General features: G+C 37.9%; 1 long non-coding RNA gene across 1 annotated transcript in view; it reads right to left on the reverse strand.

The window, feature by feature from the left end:
* Nucleotides 1-1,476: 1,476 nt before the first annotated feature.
* The window catches only part of LOC309476505, a 241,570-nt gene continuing 225,321 nt past the window's right edge, over nt 1,477-17,725 (reverse strand). Inside the window, exon 3 of the long non-coding RNA XR_014198217.1 lies at nt 1,477-1,591. This is a non-coding gene — a long non-coding RNA (uncharacterized lncRNA). The remainder of the gene's footprint in view (nt 1,592-17,725) is intronic.

Here is a 17,725-nt window from a genome sequence, read left to right on the forward strand (position 1 = left end):
GAGCTCACAGCGCTCACATTCTTAGACCTGTCGTAGACTAAAGAAGTCGCACTTTCCTGTCTAATACGTCATTAGATAAAACTGTTATACAAAGAAAGTAGGGGTGGAACGGTTCATGTATTTGTATTGAACCGAAACGGTACGGGCGTCACGGTTCGGTGCATGAATATACACGGAGAATACATGGTATAAAAATAAATAAAACTCGTGTACAAATTAATTTATGTAATGCGGAACTACTGTTAGATACGCGGGTTCTTTAGTGACACCTAATCTGTAGCTTTGCCTTAGCTCTGAAGCTCTGTGGCTATAATGAACAGGCTGCGATGTCAAGATTGCAATGCTGGAATATTGTGTGTGTGTGTGGCGCGATCGAACAGTGGAAACGTAAAAACATACTCCGTCATTTTGTTCGTACATTATTCAAACTGCAAAGTGTTTACTTTTGTGTACACTCACAATAAAACACAACATTGTGCTTTTGTCATACTGTAAACTCTTAAAACTGTACAAACAAACCTACAACTGTTACCCAACCAAAATCACACACACTGTTTAAAAGTAAAAAATATTTATCTAACCCCATTTAAAAACAGTCTGTCAGTGCCATCTTTCATCATATTGCATTGGTTTTCATTTCTTGTCCTCAAACAGAGCACTAATTTGTTTATTTTTAAGTCACACATTCTACATTAATTAAAAAAGAAAATCAAATGTGTTTTTAATGGTAGTATTATTTTATTCAGAAATAAATTATTTATAATTCAGATGAGAATAAAGTTAAAGTTAATTAAATTAAGGAAAACAAATATATTGATCTGAAATATAGCAAATTAATTTTAAATTCATTCAGGTACAATTACCAAACATATCTCAAGGTCTTTGTCTTTTTATTAATTTAATTAATAAACTAATTATATAAAACTATTGTACCGAACTCGTACTGAACCGTGATGTCTGAACCGAGATATGAACCGAACCGTGACTTCTGTGTACCGTTCCACCCCTAAAAGAAAGTGAATTGTATATGAAAAAGTATTAGCGCGTGTTTGATGTCAGAAATACATTATAATGTTCCTCTTGGTCCTCTTAGAGTCGCGTTGGATTTTCTCCTCAGTGTAAAGATTAAGAGCTTCATCTGTCACTGTTTTACATGTTAATAGAGTTAGTTTCTGGAGTAAATATATAGGCTATAATCTGTGTGTTTAAATGGCGGGTGCTGGTGTTTCACGTGCGTTCGGCCAATCAGCGAACACTAATGTCACTGATAGTTCCTATAGCGCGGGTTTAGACCGACTCTGAAGTAGGAGTAAATTAGTTCCTCCAAAAGGAGTTCCTAGAACTAAAATCGTTCCTAGTTCCTGCGGTGCGAACACGCCAAAGTCCGGGAACTTCCGCAAAAAGTTTTAGGAACTATGAAAAGATTCCTCTGGTGCAAAAGCCCCTAATCTTGCCTTTTTTTGCTCTTTTTTTGCAGACGAACATAAACTCAGTAATAGTTTTCTTATTGATTTTGTCAGATCTGCTCCTCCTCCATTTGTGAAGCTCCTCCTCCATCAGTGAAACTCCTCCTCCATTCGTGAAGCTCCTCCTCCTTCAGTGAAGCTCCTCCCACTGCTGTTCACCAATAAATGCTGGAATATTCCCATCAGCTACAAGTGAAGACGAGCATCAAACCATCAGGAAGAGCTGAAATCTGCAAAGACAGAGTTTATTGAAGGACAGTGAGAACATGAGAGATCCAGAACACTGCAGAATGAAACACACTGAAGAACAAAGAGGTTGGTGTTTATTCCTGATTCTTCATTAGTGAGGATGAGGAACAATACAGTTTTAGTGTTTGTAGTAGGAAATAACATAGTTAAACCAATAAATAATGTAGAATGCGCTTTCTATGCGCAGGGTATAAAATAGATACAAATACAAAACATTCCCTAGTTGACAATATTAGAAGACCAAAATAATTATTATCTGAGCCTTTTTATTTTACATTTATGTTATATCTTGTTCATAATTTCCCAACTCTCCCAAAATGTCACAAAAAAATCACAATCTCACAACAAACAATCACGATCCACGATCTGAATTGCAATCTTCACAATTTTGAGATGTACTTTCGAGAACTGGAACTGTGGATCTAGACAGACATCTTGACATACAGTGGGGAGAACAAGTATTTGATACAAATATTTCTGTGTTTTGTATATTTGACCGTTTAAACGCGCCTGAAACTCCAAGTATACTTTGCCCGCACATTTGACATGAATAAAGCAAAGCTTGTTTTATAGTATAAACTACAACACTACTTGGATTGAGATTATTTTCCCATCATACTCTAGAAAGGAAAATGTTATATTTTTAAAAAGAATGAAAGGAAAGTGTTGTGAAAAATATTGGTTTTTAGTTAAATAAATTAAATCTGAGAGACTGTCAGAACTGTAGCAATAATAGTTCTCACCAAAGAAACATGGGATTTGTGCCGATAATGTTTTCTAAAAGTAATAACTGGAAGGTCAGTGTACCTTGTTCATGAAAATGCATGAAAATGATCATAATTTCTTGTCTACTTTCACTTATGATTTATTCGGGGCGTAGCACGCGTTTTTTCGGCGGTGGTAATGGACCAACCACCGGCGGTAGAGCTTAAATAATATAATAAAGTTAAATATTTAAAAACATTTGCAACGACGCATGATATAGCTTACCGCTCTGCTCTTTGAGAGGGATCAGGGATGTGGGACACGAGCAGAAAGACCATCTCTTTTCTAATATCTTCAGGTTTTCTACTTGTTGTAAAAGGTCTGAAGAGCGAATTTTATGTTCCACAGACATTTTAGCTATGTTTGATTTTGCGCTGCCAGAGAAAGCCAAACTAAAAATCACCCGCGCATGTGAAACGCGCTTTACAAATAAACTTAACGCGCCTTACCAAGTATAATAACAAACATAAACTGTGCTAAAAAGAATTTGACGTGCAAGTAAAAAGGTAGGCTATCTGTCCTACAGCGTTTTTCTACTTTACCACAGTAAAGAACGGGAATATAATAGGCCTACTTAAAAGCAAACCAAAGGAAGAAACGTTTATAATCCCCTGCGAAAATGGGTGAGATGTGAGTGAAGATTTGGGAAAAGAAACGAGAGAGTCCATGTCCAGTGGAATAACTAATGGAATATTGTTAAATTCGCTGATAATGGGGTGACCAGGTCGCAAAACAGAATACAAAGCCGACAAAGCTTAAATTATGGGCTCACGCACAACTCATTCGTCATGAATCCAAACGTTTCCAATGGCTGCGATGGAACATTTAATTGCTAACCTATTATTTATTTTGTAAACAAAGCTTTCTGCGTCACTCCTGTCATAATATTCATGTAAAAGAGCATTCACATAAAAAAAGAAAAGTGTTTTGGCGGACCACCGCCGGTGCTACTCTCAGCCACCACGGTGATGCGGTTGTCAAGTTTACCGGCACAGCCCTAACGTAGCGCTGAAACCCGACTGTAATTGTTAAAACTTCCAACGATCAGCATTCTCACCTAAAACTGATCGGTCAGACCAAACCGTAAGTCATAGAGACTTGAAACTTTGAGGGCTGGTAGTACTCACACCGTCTATAACGTCACCAATGCTTGCCCCCCGATCGGCCTGACGGGGGCGCTACAGCGGTCAAAACTCCTAAACGTCAGGCGTAAGCTCAAGTGTCTTATATCGTTGCCTTGGATACAATCTAAATTCTCTGGTATTTGGGATTTTTTGGAAAACCTACTTTTGCAAACTAGTCCTAGGTTTTTGGCTCAATCGTAACCAAACCAGTGCAGCAAGATTCTCTGATTGTCAACAATTGTCAAAAAAAGAGACTGTCAAAACGTTAAAAGTGGCTATAACTCGCTAAAATGGCTATAACTCGCGAACGGAATTAAATATTTTCACCAAACTCTGCACGCTTGTGTAAGGGCTCATTCTGTAGTTGTGTGAAAAAGCACGCAGTCTGATTGACTTGGAAAATAAAACCTAAGTCTGATTTATTTGAAAATTGGCATGCGTTGTCTTCGTTTAAGGTGCCAAGACGGCCTTTGGGGACATCTAGAAATACGCGGCCAGTGGTGGCCAATGAAGATGAAGCACACGCCCACAACATACATACCGCATGGTTGAACTCCACATTCTGACCGACTTTGTCAATCGAATCGTTTGTTAAATATTGGAGAGTATCTCAAAAAGCAACTTTCTCAAACTAGCTCTAGATTTTTGGCTCAACCTCGATAAAGCCACTGTGGCACAATTCTCAGGACTCTCTTGGTCAAAGAAAAATTTACTTTGGCCTTTGGATAGCTATAGCTGGGCCATTTAGAAAATAGGCATGGACAAGTCCACCCAAAAGCCTATCATTTGGAAACAACTCAAAACTTCACGAAAATAGTTAAGAACATGCGACATGACTTTAAAATGTAACTTTTTTGCCTTCATTTCAGTCGTGATGCTGAAGAATGAGGAGAGTGAAGAGGAGGAGAAACATCATCATGTCAAAACTGAAGAAAAAACTTGCCCGCAGGCTGAGAGTATTTCTTTACTGAAAAGAGACAATAAATGTTTCACCTGCCATCAGTGTGGAAAGAGTTTCACATTCAAAAAGAGTCTTAAGGTTCACATGAGGATCCACACTGGAGAGAGACCGTTCACATGTGATCAGTGTGGGAAGAGTTTTACACAACAAGTGCACCATAAGGAACACATGAAAATCCACACTGGAGAGAAACCTTACGATTGTGATCAATGTGGCAGAATATTTTCGAGGGCTACAGGCCTGTCGAGCCACATGTTAGTTCATTCACAGGAGAAACCACATTCATGTTCTTTGTGTGGAAAGAGTTTTAAATACAAACAAAGTCTCGAGGTTCACATGAGGGTTCACACTGGAGAGAAACCGTTCACATGTGATCAGTGTGGGAAGAGTTTCAGTCACCAAAAGAGTCTCAAAATTCACATGAGGATCCACACTGGTGAGAAACCGTTCACATGTGATCAGTGTGGGAAGAGTTTCACACACCAAAAGAATTTCAAGGTCCACATGAGGATTCACACTGGAGAGAAACCGTTCTCCTGTGATCAGTGTGGGAAGAGTTTTGTAGAAAAAGGAACCCTTAAGACACACATGATCATCCACACTGGAGAGAAACTGCATAAATGTGATCAATGTGGCAAAACATTTCTGAGGACTTCAGCCCTGAAGAGACACCTGACAGTTCATTCACAGGAGAAACCACATTCATGTTCTTTGTGTGGAAAGAGTTTTTATGATCTGCAAAATTTTAAGGTTCATCAGAAAATACACACTGGTGAAAAAGTACATGTGTGCTTTGAATGTGGGAAGTGTTTTATTACAACGGCAGATTTGAAACGGCACCAGAGAATTCACACTGGAGAGAAACCTTACAAGTGTTCACACTGCGACAAGAGATTCAATCAGTCAGGACATCTGAAACAACACGAGAGGATCCACACTGGAGAGAAACCGTATCACTGCACTGCATGTGGGAAGAGCTTCAGTCAAGCATTTTCTCTTCACAGTCACACAAAAAACAATCACAGCAAGTAGATCATCTTCAGATCCAGCACTTTCAAGTGTGAAGCTTCATCCTCACCAAATGTGACAATAGTACTGTCGAGCAATAAAATCTCTTCAATATGAGGGTACGTTTACACGACAAAGATGTACTAAAAATGTAAACGTATTACAGTCCATGGTTTTCACAAATTCACGTTTTTGTAGATGTCAATAAGATATGCCTAACTGTATTGTTTTCAAGAACTTGAACTTTGAAACCTGTTTTCTAAAGTTTACGTTTTAAGGCACCCAAAACACCGTTGTCATGTAAAATGAACAGCCAAAACGCTTAAAAAGTTTTCAGTTTTTAGTTGAAAACTCTGTTGTGTAAAACAGCCCCAAAATCTGCCCTAACCAGTCACAATAACCAACAGGACGAAGAAACATCATCCAAATTTGTCACAGTGAATGAAGTTCATTTTCAAGACCAGACATTTTTAACTGTGAGATTCAGATCACCTCAAAGATGGACAGTATCTAAAAGTTGTATTCTTATATATGTATTTGCTTCATGATGTAAATTATATCATTATGCTTTATTATGCATTTCATTTCATGTTCAGTTTTCTTGTACTTTCACTTGTAGTTTGTTTACACTTTTATAAAAAAAAAAGTAGGGTTAGGGAACTAATGATTCTTCCACTTGAAGTGTATTTAAAAAACACAGATGTAAGATTTACTGTCATGTAGCTTTGCAACTGACCTTCACTTTTATTCTCTTGAGATGCTTTTCTATCTTGTTAGTCAATAAAGAGAGAAATTAATGAATTTGTTTTCATTTTATTTTATTAGCTTGAAGTAGCCAATAAATAATTGTATCAAAAATATTAATTCGCCTTTTTTATTGTCTGTTCTTACATCAAGAATAAATCATCTCATAATTGTAGTTACTTCTAAAAGCCATGGAATATTATCATTGTGTTGGAGCTTTCCATGTTTTAAAGGGATAGTTCACCCAAAAATGAAAATGCTGTCATCATTTACTCTTCCTCAAGTTGTTCCAAACCTGTATGACTTTCTTTCTTCTGCTGAACACAAAAGAAGATATTTTGAAGAAAGTCGGTAACCAAATGACTGATGGACCCCATTGACTTCCATAGTAGGAAAAAAAAAAACAGGGACCAGCAACTGTTTAATTACCAACCTTCTTTAAAATATCTTCTTTTGTGTTCATCAGAAGAAATAAAGTCATACAGGTTTGGAACAACTTGAGGAAGAGTAAATGATGACAGCATTTTCATTTTTGGGTGAACTATCCCTTTAATTTCTTGAACAATACCACACATGAAAGAGGGAATAAGACTGTCTGTCTTCATCAGTAAATATTTTACCCTTATTTTTGGTTTACATGTTGTTTTATACTACAGATGTTCTGCCGTTTTAAACAGTATTTCGCGCGTTTTTGGTAATCTACCATTGCTCTCGTCTCGTGCTGATGACGACATCACCAGCGCGCGCTCCTCCTTCAGTTCAGTCAGTGTGGAGCGAGTCTTCTGAGGTGAGCAGTTCTCGATAGTTCGTTGGTAAGACCGTTTGTTAAAGCAACATTTACGACTGGTTTTCACCCAGGGGGGTAATCGAGCTGTCGAATACTGTACCACCGGGGGCCGCCATCAGCTAACAAGTGGCTAACAACAACAACACCTGCTGTTAGCATTCCATTGACTCCTATTCATTTTGGCGTCACTTTGACAGCGAATAACTTTACACGTGAGGCGTTTAAAGACTCCATTTGTCCATTGTTTATTTCTAAAGAAACACGACAAAGTATAAAAGGCTTCATTACCTTGTATATTACGTTATGGCCCAATAGAAGCAGTTTTTGTAAAAGAAGGCTAACGATTGCGTCATACCACGCGACTCTCTGGAAATTACCGTATAGACAGGAGGAGAAGCTCGCAGTCAATCGGGGGGACGTGGAGGCATTTAGTCAAGGGAGAAGCCCATAGAGAGTCATAAAGTTGCTCCTGCTCCTAGGTCATGGACTCCTCCTACTCACACTCTCCGTCTCTGCAAGATTCGGAAGGGAATGATTCAGATTTCTCACGCCACAGCTACTAGAAGATAGACGGGTTGCTCACGTCACATTCACGTCGTCAAGCTCAGTTTGAGTCTGCGCAGTACGCTCAGCCATCAGGAAGTGAGAGCTTCTAATTTGCTTATTTGCCCGTTTCTCTTCATTTACAAAAATGGTAAGAAATTAGCAATCTACTTTGTTATGAATGCGGTTTTAAGGAACTATATTTAGATTCATAATTACAAGTTACTGTGGTTAATGGGTCTCATTACGCTGTTGTTGTTTCGTTCAAACATTATGAACCATGGCAAGCAGACTTTGGGATGAAATGAGAACTAAAACAAGCACACGACTTGAGACGCCACTCTTGCATGCACTTTTAGATAGGTGAGCAAATGTAGATAAAACAAATCAATGTTATATAGCGCAACATGATGAAATGTTAGAATATGATCAGTATGTTATTCTAATGTTGATCTAGCTCTCCTACAGCCCACAAACTATGAAGATAAAATGATGTCATAATTGCATGCGCAGGGCAAGATTTGTGAAAGTGTACATAAGATTGCAAGTGTAAGTTAAATTTGCATGCGCAAGAGAAGTTTTGTAAAGGTGTAAATTAAGTGTAGGAAAAATATATTTGCAGCATTTTACTGTTATTCATAAGTGTAATTCATGTATTGTGAAACTGCAGCTTCACTAACACAAAATAAATAGGATCTGGATTCTTCTGTCTTCCATTTTTCCGCGCTTACACTTTTGGCGATATAAATATGTTTCATAACAGCATTTATTGAATTAATCTGTGATAAACCATGTGTCAAATAAAACCAAAACAAGTTAAGTTAAATTCAGTCTGTGCATTATTTTTTCTTTTAAATTTACACATTTATTTTTCTAAGTTTGTTCTCTCATTTTTTTATTAATTTATTCATACATTTATATTTGGCGTCTGTTAATTGTTGTACCCTCTTCTCTGTCTATAACATTTATGTTAATGAGAGGTAAGATAAATGTAGGAATAAAGTATGGATTATATTCTTAGAAATAAAAATGAATAAGTATAAAACACTTAGCCTTTTTATTTACTTAAAAGTTACTTTACTAGATGGATAGATGAACATAATACTTAAATATTTTTAATACTATAGTATAAAAACAAATTGTGATTTATTCTTGATTTTGCCAGATCTCCTCCTTCAGTGAAGCTCCTCCTCCTTCAGTGAAGCTCCTCCCACTGCAATTCACCAATAAATGCTGGAATATTCCCATCAGCTACAAGTGAAGACGAGCATCAAACCATCAGGAAGAGCTGAAATCTGCAAAGACAGAGATTATTGAAGGACATTGAGAACATGAGAGATCCAGAACACTGCAGAATGAAACACACTGAAGAACAAAGAGGTTGGTGTTTATTCCTGATTCTTCATTAGTGAGGCTGAAGAACATTAAGGTTATAAAGCAGTTCATCAGATTTAGTGTATGTAGTAGGACAAAACATAGACATTTTCTACAGTCATGTGAAAAAGAAGTTACACCTTTTGAAATCTATGGTTTTACATATCGGCATATAAAAAATATTTTTTTTTCTGGTCTTAAAATTAGGTAAGTCATTATTTAACAAAAACTAAGCCAACATGGAGAAGCCATGATTGAAAAACTTAGTACACCCTTACTGCTTCCCAGGGCTGGGACGATACACCTATCTCCCAGTTCGATACTATCACGATACGTCGGTGCCGATACAATATGTATTGCAATTTTTTGTTAATTTTTTTTAACTTTAACTTTAAGAATTGCAATACAGTGCGTGCAGAATTATTAGGCACGTTGATTTTCTGATCATATTTTATTCCCAGGCACATTTTGCCAATTCCAAACCATATTAATCTTAATAACTACTATTCATTTTGTATTTAATCATTTATAAGTGATATATAATTGTTCATGAAGGCTGGAAATGAAAAACGCCTTATATTCAGGTGTGCAGAATTATTAGGCACGTTTTCCTTTACAGATAAAATAAGCCAAAAAAGAGATTTAACTAAGACTGAAAAGTCAAGAATGATTAAATGCCCATGAGAAGGATACAATACTAATGCAATACTAAAGATTGCAGTTAAGGCATGACCATTAGGAAATAAGAGGGTAAGAAGCAGTTAGGCCCTGCTAATCAAATGCTTTTGATTAATGGATCATCAGCCAGCGTGACCAAGTCTATAAAAACTGAATTTTTTGGCAGTCTGCTTGTCGGGAGGTTTGTGTTAAAACAATGCCAAAGACTAAAGACATCAGCAATTAGTCAATGACCTTAGAGAAGCAATTGTGTGTGCCCATCAATCTAGGAAGGGTTACAATACCATTTATAAACAATTTAAAGTCCATCGTTAGCATGTTAAAGTTCATGACAGTATAATTAGAAAAAGACTGAACAAGTATGGCAACAAGGGTTGCCGCCAGGAGAAAGCCTCTTCTCTCTAAAAAGAAGCACAGCTTTGGTTTGCAAAGTTGCATCTGAACGAACCACAAGACTCCTGGAACAGTGTCCTTTGGACAGACTAGACCAGAATGAGTCGACCATGAACCAAAGTATTCTAGAGTCTAAATGATAAATTAGCCCTGAAATGGTTCTCTTCTACGGAAGCCCTAAGAGGGCATGGATTGTTTTGTTTTTTTTCTATCGTTTTCTCGTGATCACGACTTAATTTTCTCGTTATCTCGAGATAACAAAAGTAAACATTTTTCAATGTATGATCTCGACATAAAACCGTTTTCTCACGACGTCACGTGTATCGCGATTCGCGAGAAAATCTCGCTCCTTCTGAATGTTGTGTATATCATGGTGTAGCCTATGTGCGAGCTGGCGTCTTTGATTTTGAAATCTCCTTCATAAAAGCCCGCATTTTTATATTTTCTAATCACAAATTTTGTTCTGCTTTGAGAGAGAGAGGTGTGTCACACCTCTCTGATCATTTCTCGGGTCAGCCGCAAACCATTTAATCTGCATCTTTCAAACATCATTCTGTAGCCATGCAGACGTCCCAGTCCCTGAAGTTGGCTGGCAATGAAACTGACTACATGTTCAGGGTCGCTATATTGTCTTCTACGATAAAGTTGCAGACCTGACAGCCTCCTTCTCAAGTGTCGGACACTAATGTGGAAGTCGTCGATCACTGACAGACATAGAGCTATTTCATTGTGAGCCCGTTATCAAAGTAAAAGCAAATGCGATCATCCATGATGCTGCTTTATTCTGCTTTTGGTGCTTATACTGTTTTTGCCGACTACGCAGAAAAAAACAAGTTGTGATCACGAGAAAACAACTTTCGTTATCTTGAGATCACGAGAAAATTAAGTCGTTATCACGAGAAAACAACAGAAAAAAATTATAATCCATGGCCTCTTAGGGCTTCCGTACCCTTCCTGTTTGAAAGATAGGACTTTTTCAGTCAAGTTTAGGGGATTGTTCTTCTACTGTTGCCCCTCTTGTGTGTGGGGTTCCTCAGGGTTCTGTCTTGGGACCAATTTTATTTTCCCTTTATATATCCCCCTTCTGTGCATGAATGTTTGAAACATCAACAGATTCAGACCCTTATCATCAGACCCTTATATTCAAAAGCATTTGACGGTCATAAACAATCAAAGAAAAAACATTCTGAGAGAAAAAAGGGAATAAAAACCAAATAAACCGGTCAAGGAGCAGATGACCAGCTAAGCACACCTGCACCATCTTTCCTAGCTAACTTCAACATTTTAAGTTTAGTCAAATAAATGTAATGTCCATCTGAGAGACTGTCAGAGCTGTAGCATTATTTAATGCTAATATTATGTTAGATAATTGTGGAGTTGATCAAATATTTAATGGTTCTCACTACAGAGACATGGGATTTGTGTTTGAAAAGTAATTATAAATAGAAGATCAATATACCTCATTCCTGGAAACAGATTTATAAAAAATGCATCAAATGATCATAATTTAGTGTAGCTGTTGATGGTTTGTTTAATTAAAGTGTATTTTTTTTAACTTTCGTTCCAGATGTGATACTGAAAAATGAGGAGAGTGAAGAGGAGGAGAAATATCATGTCAAAACAGAAGAAAAAACTTGCCCACAGACTGAGAGTATTCCTTTACTGAAAAGAGACAAGAAATGTTTCAATTGCCGTCAGTGTGGAAAGAGTTTCACACACAAACAGAGTCTCAAGGTTCACATGAGGATCCACACTGGAGAGAGACCGTTCACATGTGATCAGTGTGGAAAGAGTTTCACACGCAAACATAATTTCACTGTTCACATGAGGATCCACACTAGAGAGGATCTGTTCACATGTGTTCAGTGTGGAAAGTGTTTCACACGCAAACATAATTTCACGGTTCACATGAGGATCCACACTGGAGAGAAACCGTTCACATGTGATCAGTGTGGGAAGAGTTTCGCACTCAAACATCATTTCAAGGTTCACATGAGGATCCACACTGGAGAGAAACCCTTCACATGTGATCAGTGCGGGAAGAGTTTTGCACAACAAGGAAACCTTAAGAATCACATGAAGATCCACACTGGAGAGAAACTGCACGACTAGAAGGAATCTCAAACAGTAGGGCTGGGATGATACACCTATATATATATATATATATATATATATATATAACACTAGACCATCAGAAAAACTTAAAGTCCCTGTAAAGGCAATAAAAAAAAAAAAAATTCTAAAGACATTAGTAATGTTAGTAATGTATTGCTAAAACATATTACAAACACTGAACTATGAAGTGCTGAACTGTCGAGTTAGACCGTTAAACAGTTTTTCACCATTGCTGTGTTCCGGATTTTTTGGGCGGGGCTAAAACGGAGGGTCGATGACACTTGGAGCCCCTGAGCTCCTGGACACGCCCCAACTTTATGACGCACTGGAGCCCCTGAGCTCCTGGACATGCCCCTACTTGATGATGCGCTGGAGCCCCTGACGCTGGCCCCTCCCCTAACAATATAAATAAAACACATTCACATCAGTTCGCCGCTCAATCGCGAGTTACTGTCAGTACTATTAGTTACTACAGCTTGCTAGCTGGCTATGCCTTCGTCACGGAAATGCGTACTACCTGGATGCGATCATGTACAAAACAGTTCGGTGTCCTTATTTAAATTTCTGAACAACGATCACATCAAGAAGAGGTGGATTAAATTTGTGAAGAGCCACCTTGATGGAGAGCTGAGGATCACCTCCAAAATCCGCCTCTGTAGTGATCATTTTTCACGGGATATAGTTTTATAAACTTTCGTCGGAGACAACTGGGATTCACTGATAATCCGCTGTTACTGGTGAATGGGGCCGACTATCTCCCGCCTCGGCCTTCATCCTCCCGTCGCGCCGACAACTGGTGCCATTATCGGCAGTGTGTGCCCACCAATGAGTGTAAGTTGCCTTTTGTGCTTATGTTATAATTATAGTAGGTAGTCCAGACTCGAACATGTATGGCTTTGTAAAACCAATTAAGCTGCTAGGAGCATCCATTCCAGCTTTAGCAGTGACAGTTGAGTGTGGCGACGGCAGCTTTCCCGCGAGTGGGCGTGGTTTCAGCGCAGGACACGCCCCCAGCGTTTGAGAGCAGAGACTAATGGTGCGTTCACACCGGAAGCGAATAGCGCGTCAGGCGCGAGTGATTTCATTGTTAAGTCAATGCAAAGACGCGTTATGCGCGTAAAAATTCCTGCGGCACGAATTGAGCGTCTGGCGCGTTACGTGCAAATGATTTTATTAGTGCTTTTTGTGCATTCACGCGTTTGACGCGAATTCGCGTCTGCCGCCCGAGTTGAAAAATCTTAACTTCTGCGTCAATTCGCACCGCGTTAACCAATCAGGAGCCTGCTTGCTGCTGTCACGTGGTGAAGTGACAGTTTATAATGTTATTTTATGTTTGGCCTCAATAAATTATTTTGTAATATGACTAAAATGCACAACAAAGCAAATCTTTCACATAAAAACTCGATTTCAATATGTGAGAGATACTCATTTTGTATTGAATGCAATTTATTCCATATCTATATGAAACATTATTAATCTAATGTAAAGACAACAAACACAATTTAGTGTATACAAACAAACAAAAAAATCACAGGACAGGTTTCACTTTTGGAGGCTGGCTCCATTTATTATCAAAACAAAAATAAATGACAGATTAGGTGGGTGCGGGCGAGGGTGAACCTCCCGCCGGGCTGTAGAGCGCGGGCTTGACAGGCATAGACCACTCGAGGCCGAGGCTTATACGGCCTACGCTGTCCTCGTCAGCGTCCTCACCGTTAGGTCCACCAAACCTAGCTCCTGGAGCAAATTGTGAAACTCCTGAAACCCTCCGGAGGGTCTGGTGGACCCGAGTACAGCGACGATGTCCCCTACGCAGCTGTTTCTGCTCTCCAGAGCATATACGAGAGGTGACTCTCTCGATTAATGCTAATGCTCGATAAACATCTAAAAAAGATGGCCGCCAACGGGTTTCGAAACGCTTCAAACTACGCGCGAATTAACACAAAGTGGTCAAGCGTATAACTAGACGCGGCAGGCGCGAATTTGACGCGCTATTCGCGTCCGGTGTGAACGCACAGTAATGCTAATTTTTTTCAAGATTTTGATAGCTTATTTTATGAACTTGCCAGCTTTTTTATCATTCAAATTTGGCTGGGTGGCTAATAAAGCATTTTTCTGTGGTGTGACAAACTCAGAACACATACTTCATTTTGACTTTACAGGGACTTTAAATCATACACTTATACAGACTGTAGGCTACGTGATGTATAAGAAAAGTCATGCTAACAAATTTACAAATTACTTATTTCAGAAGCATCATACAGGTCTACATTCTCTTATTTTTGGTGGAAACCAATTAGAACTTCTGTGATGGTTTGTTTGTTTCAGCGGTGCAGCCACAGCGAGCGACAGGACGAAGAAACATCATCTAAGTTTGTCACGGTGAATAAAGTTCATCTTCAAGACCGGCAGTTTCAATGGTGAGATTCACATCAACTCAAAGATGGACAATATCTAAACGTTTTTTTCTTGATATAAATTATATCATTATGCTTTATTATGAGTTTCATTTTATGTTCAGTTTTCTTAAACTGCATATGTACTTGTTGTTTGTTCACACTTTTATGAAGTTACATTTATGATTATTTTTAACTTGTTCTTTGTTGTTTTTAAAACAACTAGTTATTCTTACAGTGTAGTTAGAAAGCGCAGATGTAAGATATACTGTCTTATATTGTCTACTGTGTGTAAGATATAATGTAGCTTTGGAACTGGCCTTCTTCACTTTTATTCCCTTTAGTTCAAACTGATAATCGTTTGTTTCACTCTTGTTTTCACAGTTTCCTCTATTAAATCCAGTCCCGCAGAAGCTCTTCGACTCTCAGTCCGGCTGAGGAGAGTGTGTTCCCGCGGGAAAGTGACATCAATGCATAACCTCTATAAAGAGAGAAACGTGTCTGATTCGTTTTCATTTGTTTATTTGCTTCAAGTATTAATAATTTTATAAAAAAAAACAAAAACATTAATTGTCCTGTTTTATTGTGTGCTGGTTCTTCTTGCATCGAGAATAAATCATTTAATAATTTTCGTCACATCTTAAACCCATGAAATATTCTCATTGTGTTTGGTTTTAATTTCTCTATAAATGCCTAACATATTTCACCTCACACATGACCGAGGGAATGAGACGACTGTCTGTCTTCATCACTAACTGTTTTACGCTTATTTCTGAAAGGTTGTTTTATAGTTGTTTTGTGGTTTTAAACCATAATTGGCTTGTTTTTGAAAATCTATCATTGGTCTTGTAAAATCCTTCATTCAAAAGTGCCACTCTTTTCGGTTTATTGTCCCCAGTGCAATCTTTAATAAACTGGGGGGAATAAACTTTTTGCGATGTTGTGATTTTGAGTGTATCTTGTTACCAGTTAAACTTCCATCAGCAAGTGCTGCTCTATTGGAAACTAGTGTTCAAACATAACTCTCACGCCTCACAACACTCCAGTTTGGGATAATAATATATATATATATAAAGTTTGGCAGAGAGTCTTTATATTTCGAGGAATGTAAATCTAAAGGGATTTAGCCTTTTTAGATTAATGGTTAAAGAAGATGTTTTGTGCTCCAGTCTCACCAGAACTGAGGCAGCTCTCATTAGAAGGTTGTGATTTTTGTGATCATTTGTTTTTACAAATAGAGTCATTAGAAATGTTATTTTACAGGCTTATTACCCAAACCCTATTAGATGGGAATATGTGCTTAAAGATTTTAATACAGTTGAAATATTTTTTTATTTTTTATTATTGTATTTTCCCTTCTCTTCTAAAGCTTAGAAGGTGAACTTCAAAATTTTAAATTACATTTAATTTTGATGTGAATAATTTTGATGGCTTTAATTGTTAAACAAATGTTGAAAATGTAGAGCTTGTTTTCTTTTGTTGTGATGTGGTGCAACCCTTTTGGAGAGATGTCTAGAACTGGTTAAGGTCTATGGAGGTTTAACTCACACCCCTCACTGTGAAGTTCATTAGGTTTGGTATTTGTCTGGAAAACAAAAAGTTTGATTTTGTTATAATTTTTTTTGTTATGTCTTGGAAAGTTTTTCATTCATAAGTGTAAAACTAAACCCAACTTAAATCAGTAGATGAATGAGGTTAAACTCTTGTGCAAAATCTTTACAATTGGTTAAAAACCAGAAAGCCCTTAAATTGATTTCTCTTTTGGATACATATAAATGTATACATATATTATTATTCATTTTATTTTGTAGTTTATTTAATTATTTGTGTTTGTTTTATTGTGATTTTTCTGTTTTGTAAGTAAATATGCTCAACCTAACGCTGAAAAATTGCTGTTATATTCAGAGATTTGATTATGTACCTTGTTTGTTTGTGTTGTGGAAGCAAAAATGTTTTATGTATCTCGTCTCGTGGTGATGATGTCATGACGACCGCGCGCTCCTCGTTCAGTCAGTGTGGACCTATGGTGTGGACTGGAGTCTTGTGAGGTAAACAAATCACGATATGTCGTAGTAAGACAGTTAAAGCAACATTTAAATGGTCATTTATAAAAAAAAATTCTCTGGGTTCGGCGCTTTTTGTTTGTTTGCTAACTTAAACGATTTTTTTTTTAAAGAAGATTTTATGATTTGCCTATTTTCTCATCACATACAAATCGGTAAGATGTTACAGAACTGGGCCCGGTTTCCCAAAGCGTTCTTATCTCTAAGTAGTTCTTAACCTATTCCTTAACCTCTCTCTTAACCTTATGGGACGGTTCCCGAAACGTTCGTACGCTAAGTATATCTTTTGTAAGTCACACTTTCGTAAGGTTGGTCTGGACCACTCTTAGCTTTACCTTATCACTGTTGCAGGTCTATATGAATATAATTCTGAAGTTTTAATACACACAGACAGTGTTCAGTTAGGCTAATTCAAGTGTTTTCATGCAAAGAATAAAATTGTCATTACACTGATTTTTTTTATTTTATTATATTATTATACAATATTATTAATTTAATTAAAACGCTCTTTTAAAGGCCAGTGAAAGCATAGGCTACTGTCAGTTAAAGGAGAACTTGGTAACTTTTTTAACTTAATAAAACTGTCTAGAAATCATTTGGATGGTTAAACAACCTGTTCTGGTGATATTGGTGACTTTCCCCGCTCCCCCCAGCGTTCCCAGGCGGAAAACCAACCTTGCAACTTGCGCACTGCCGTCCCGGCAAAGTGAAATTGGAAGTCTCGTGAGAAGCGAGAACTAGAACGAGAACGAGCGCGAAACACAAATTGCTTTACGGCAATTCGACATAAACACACACGCATGTATGATGTATTACCAGATTACCCACCTCGGTAGACATAGCTCCACGCGATACAGTTGGCTTGCTCCGATCAAAACAAACGCACATGAGCAGCGGTAGAGAGGGGGAGGAGGCCGCCGCAAGTGAGTTTTTTACGACTGTGTTGTGAAATATACGCCCCCCCACAGCTGTAGGGGGAGCTCGTGGGGAAAACATGCGACAACAAAAGGGAAAATCAGCGAAGAAGTGACTAGAGTTCGCTAGAGTTACAGAGTTCTC

This window comes from Leuciscus leuciscus (assembly GCF_965113295.1).
Source record: "Leuciscus leuciscus genome assembly, chromosome: 15".
In the NCBI taxonomy this organism is placed as follows: domain Eukaryota; kingdom Metazoa; phylum Chordata; class Actinopteri; order Cypriniformes; family Leuciscidae; genus Leuciscus; species Leuciscus leuciscus.